This window comes from Quercus robur, chromosome 5, assembly GCF_932294415.1.
Source record: "Quercus robur chromosome 5, dhQueRobu3.1, whole genome shotgun sequence".
Classification (NCBI taxonomy): Eukaryota; Viridiplantae; Streptophyta; class Magnoliopsida; order Fagales; family Fagaceae; genus Quercus; species Quercus robur.
Genome location: NC_065538.1, coordinates 81377146 through 81383145, shown reverse-complemented (window position 1 = coordinate 81383145; position 6000 = coordinate 81377146).

Here is a 6000-nt window from a genome sequence, read left to right as displayed (position 1 = left end):
CTGAATAATTATAATGGATATGTGTGTGCAATTTATAACTGTTGCTTCTTATGATGAACTCATTACTAATAAAGTTTTATGACAAATATGCTATAATATATGTACAACATTCTCCAAAAAAAATTTACATAAAACATTACAACATTATCCGTGCGATGACGGGCAACAAAGATTTATAACAAATACTATAATATATGTACAACATTCTCCCAAAAAATAATTACATAAAACATGACAACACTATCCGTGCATCGCATAGGCAACGTACTGGTATATATATAAAAGCAAAGACCTCATGTGGGAAAACATAAGGTTTTGCCAAGTGGCACAATCTTGGGAAAAAAAATGATATATTCTTAAGTGCCATATTAGAGATAAGAACAAATTAAATATTAAAATTTGTTTTATTTGGTTCAATGTTTTTAGATATTTCTAATTAAAAAGTAAATATTCTTTGTATCTTTTTGTTCAATGTTTTAAGACTTTTTCTCCCTCACACATACAGACAAAATTCTTTACATTTCAATTCACAATTTTCACCTCTTGCACTTCTACTCATTTATATATATACCTACCCTTAACCCTTCATGCCATCCCATGTTAAATACAATGGACCAAAAATGATTTCATTTACCTTCAATTTTTTGATGACACCTACCTAGCTCTAACATTGTTGTCTCATCTAATCCTAACTCATATGCGTTGGCTACAACTAAAGAAGGGAGGCATGCAATTTATATTGAGTGACAGTGGCAATTGTGATTTTAATGTTGTAAAGTTGTAATTTACAACTAGTTTATGTTGGCTTTAATTCTGTGCCAAATTTGATTGTAATTTTTTTTAATCTTATGTACCCTGTATTTCATGTGAGATTTATTTGTAAGGGTTGTGAGAGAGAGAGAGTGTGTGAAGACTCAAGGCAATTGAAGACTAAAGCTATTTTCGTGGGTAGCTCGCAAGTAGGCTTCCCACGAAGTGAAGCATGTGCCCTGCACATTACTGGAATGCGAAGAGTCAGGACAGGATGGAGACAGCTTGTTTTCACGAGTGTCTCGCGGGTAAGGCCTTCCCGTGAGATACCTGCGAAACATTCTGTTTTGCTGAACTGTCATATCTGATACACACTATCTGTAACCACACTATATATACCCCCATTACCCACAAATGTTGAGGAGTGCTTCTAAGAGAAAACCCTAGCCACAAACATTAAGAGTTAGAGATTGTTATTGTAACACCCCACAATTTTGATATCAATTTAATTATTATGCGTAAATTATAAAGGAGGCTAACAATTAAATGGATTAAATTGACTTGGGCCTAAGATATTAAAAATAAGATAAATGCTATGGGATATGAAGCCTAAGTGAGGTGGTATAAGTAAATATATGGGCCTTGATAAGCTTTAAAAAAATAAATAAAGAAAAAAAAAACCCTAGCCTTCTTCGTCTTTAGTCACACGTGTATTCTGATGGGGGCTTCCTTTTGCTTTAGCCGACTATTAAATTTTGCCTTTCTTCACTGTGGCGTTGAGTTGGAGTCTATAGGTATGATTTTCTCATGCTCTAGATTTAAGAAGTTTGAATAGTCAATACCTAGCAATTGTAATGAACCTAGACTATCATTATACTAATAGAAAAGGGCTCCTATAATTGTATTATACTAGATAAGGAATGGTCAATATGTCAGGAAAGGGCCACAGACTTTGAAATTGAACCAAATCGAGTAATAGGCTTGGACTTTGTCACCACGCTAAAGGGAAAAGAGTGTTTGTGGTTAATATGCATTCACACATAGCCTCAATTGTTGACCGAATAACCATCACCTTTTATTATTGACTAAAACTAGTCCAGCGGCGTTAAAGGGAGAATAGGCAACTAGATTGATAGTAAGGCTAGTACGTGGCTTCCTATATTTGATTAAATATATATAATAATTTTTTATTATGAAGATCTAAAGCTTTTAAAAGGAGGGCTGGTATTTGATGGATCCCAACCTGGGAGTCTAACGATGAAGTTGGTGTTATGATCTTCTATTACACCCATACAATTGTAAATTGTGTGATGGAGAATTTCCCAAGCTGCCTCAACTTGATGAATTGCTTTGCCATAGCATTTGTGGGAATAGGACTTGGATTGAATATATATAATATTAGGGTGAATTAGATAGTTAAGTGAATAAATAGAGAATTTGGATATATCAGTATTGTCTAGGATAAAACCGTTTAAGTGTGAAAATAGATTTTTTTTTTTTTAAGTGAGAAATTGTATGTTGATGAACCTATTTTTGGTGTTGCTAGGTTCTAATTCTACTGAATTGTTGTGATTCAAGAGAGGTTGATTTCCTTTATTTTTGCAACTAAGAGGTAAGTGGTGTTTACTAATTTTGGGGGTTTTCCCAAAACAGTGTTGATTATTAAACTATTCTATATCAAAAAAATATGTTGATATTCTATATTTAAATTGATATTTTATAAATGTTTGATGTGCACATTGACTATTCGTTTTATGAAAAACTTGTGGGACAACCTAAATTTATTTAAACTTGTATGTGTGAATATATCCTTGTATTTTTAAGAATTATGAATGGATTATTTTTGTGAGCATCTTGAAATGTGTTTTGAAAACCTATGGCAAGTCGTGATTAAAAGTTCAGTATTGTATTTAGTTCTTAGCAAGGGACCATCATACTGCAACTAGTCCTTAGCAAGGGACAGTCCCAGAAAAAGGGACGGTGCACATTTGATAGCTCCTTAGCAAGGGAGTATACTATTAAGGATCCAAAAAGGAAGCTCCTTAGCAAGGGAGTGCACCTTTAGATTCGAAAGGAGCCATCCTTAAGAAAGGGGATGAAAAGGAGGTTCCAATCCCAAAAAGGGGATAATACAACCCTGTCAACGGAGTGTAAACGTTGACCACGAGAAAAGCCTAGGAAATTGTTTATATGATGGCATTGGTACATTATGATGGCTCACAATATAATGATATTTTTATATGAAATATTTGATGTTAAAGCACAAATAATTTTGCAACTTATAACTTTGTTGTATGGAATATTCATTTAAAGGGTTTGTTCCCACACCCCAATGTTAGTGAATTCCACTTATTAGCCCCCCGCCCCCCCTTTTATTTCCCATTATAGATACATTAGAGGGATTATTGGAGTAGAGATTCTTGGGAGACAGCAGTTACGAACTATTTTGTGGAACTAAGGATTTTATTATTATTTTTATGGCATTAAACATTGTATTGGAGAATTATTTTGAAGATGTTTTGTCTTTGGTGAATTAGAGCTCTAACATTTGTGATGAGATTTAAGGTTGCTGGTTTCTTTTATTTAATATTTTTATGGATTATTCAGATTAAATAGACTTTTATTGCTTACGATTTTGGGGCATTACAGTTGTGGTATCAGAGCCAGGTTATGATTCTGTAGACACTTGAAAACTAGGTTATGATTTTGTAGATACTTGAAAACTAGTTTATGATTTTGTAGACACATGAAAACTGGGTTATGATCTTGATTTTCTTGTCAGGGCATTTGGTATTTAGGTTATGTTTGATGAGACATTTTAAATAATTTTGGCAATATTACTTCTTATGTTTAGTAGTAATAATTGTTGCACCATCTATATTTCTTGATTTCTTTGTTAACTAGGTACCATGCCACCCAAAAAAAAGAGAGTAGCTAATTCCAATAGCGAGGAACCTATTGTTAATTTGTGTAGGCCAACCAAAGCAAGGGTTGATACTGAGGCTGAAGTCACTCAAGACATGAGAAATAATGAACGTCCTAGGGTGACATGCACTGATCCTTTGTATGAAGCTGCTACCCGACTGTTGGACAGGTTGACCCATGTTGCTAGTAGAGGCGCAGGTAGAGTAAAGGCAAGGGCTGGTTGCTCTTTTGAAACTTTTATGAAGCAGAATCCCCTTTCTTGTGATGGGAAGCCAAATCCCACGGAAGCTAAGAACTAGTTCTTGCAGATGGAGAAGTTGTTAGAAGCTTTAGATTGCACTGACTCTCAGAAGTTGTGGTTTGCAACTTTTAAATTAATTAGGGAAGCTGAGTGTTGGTGGAGATCCACTAAGGCCATTTTGGAGGGAGTGGACATTAAGAGAAACCCCATCACTTGGGAGAAATTTAAAAGGGTTTTCTATGATAACAACTTTGCTGAGGTGGTTCGAGAACGAAAAGAGAGGGAATTTGCTGATTTAGTACAAGGAAGTATGATTGTTGAGCAATATGCAACTAAATTCATCGAGTTATCTCACTTTGGACCCCACTTAATCTTTACTGAGGCAAAGAAAGCAAGCAGATTTCAAAAGGGCTTGAATGAGAGACTTCAACACCATCTGATTGCATCAGGGATTGATAATTATGGAAAGTCAGTTAAGAGAGCTATGAGACTGGAGGAAGATTTCAAGAACAATGTTAAGAATGAGAACCCACCTAGAAACACTGGACAGATAAGCTTTTGACAAGGCAATGCTCAAGGTCATTGGAACAAGAAAGGATCCGTTGGGAGGCCTGGGAGTAATTCATCATCAAATAAGCCAGAAAATAAGAATCCACCCCAAAATGCTCAAAGTAGAAGTTCGAATGCTTGCCCTACGTGTGGAAGGTTTCATGGAGATAAGCCATGTTTCTTTGAAGGAAAGGCTTGCTATAATTGTGGGAAGACAGGACACCTAGCTAGAAGCTGTACATCTCCTCAACAAAACTCAATGGCACAACCTAGAAAGGATGATCAGAGGAGGAAGGCACAAGGGAGAGTGTTTGCACTTACACCACAAGACGTTCAAGCTTCAGATACTGTGGTTATAGGTATCCTCCCATTATTCTCAAACTTTGCTAAAATTCTATTTGATTATGGATCTACACACTCTTTTATCTCCTCTCGATATGCTAAGTTATGTGATAAGAAACCGGGACTTATGGATTATGACTTGTCTGTGGCCACACCTATGGGTGATTCTTTGGTGTGTAATTCTATGCTTAAGTATTGTGTCATCCAAATTGAGGATAGGGAAATGTTAGCAGACTTGATTTTGATGGACATGTATGACTATGATGTAATTTTGGGAATGGGATGGCTGGCAGCTTATCATGCTAGTGTAGATTGTTTTAGAAAAGAAGTGGTGTTTCGGCCTCTATGAGAACCTGAATTTTGGTTTAAGGGCTCTAGGATGCATGCTTTACCTAGGGTGATATCATCCCTTCGAGCTAAGAATCTGTTATGGAAAGGATGCCAAGGGTACCTAGCTCATATGGTGGACACTAGGAAGGCGATATTGAAGTTGGATGATATCCCTATTGTGAAGGAGTTTCCTGATGTCTTCCCTGAAGACCTACCAGGGATACCTATAGATAGGGAGATTGAATTCTCCATTGATTTTCTCCCTAGAACTTCTCCTATATCGAAAGCACCATATCGGATGACACCAAATGAACTTAAGGAACTCAAGGAGCAGTTACAAGAACTCCTTGACAAAGGGATCATCAGACCAAGTGCATCTCCTTGGGGTGCACCAGTTTTATTTGTGAAAAAGAAGGATGGGATTATGAGGTTGTGTATTGACTACTGTGAGTTAAGCCAGGTTATTGTGGTAAACAAATACCCTCTCCCTCGTATTAATGACATGTTTGATCAATTGCAAGGGGCACAAGTCTTCTCTAAGATTGAACTTCGTTTTGGGTATCACCAGTTGAAAATCAAGGGTGAAGACATATCTAAGACAACTTTCAGGACTAGGTATGGGCACTATGAATTCTTGGTAATGCCTCTTGGATTGGCCAATGCTCCTGCTGCATTTATGGACTTGATGAATAGGGTATTTCATGAGTACTTAGACCGCTTTGTTCTTGTCTTTATTGATGACATTCTAATCTTCTCTAAAAGCATGGAAGAACATGAAGAGCACTTGAGAATTGTTTTTCAAATTTTGAGGGAGAAGAAGCTACATGCAAAGTTTAAAAAGTGTGAATTTTGGCTTGATCAAG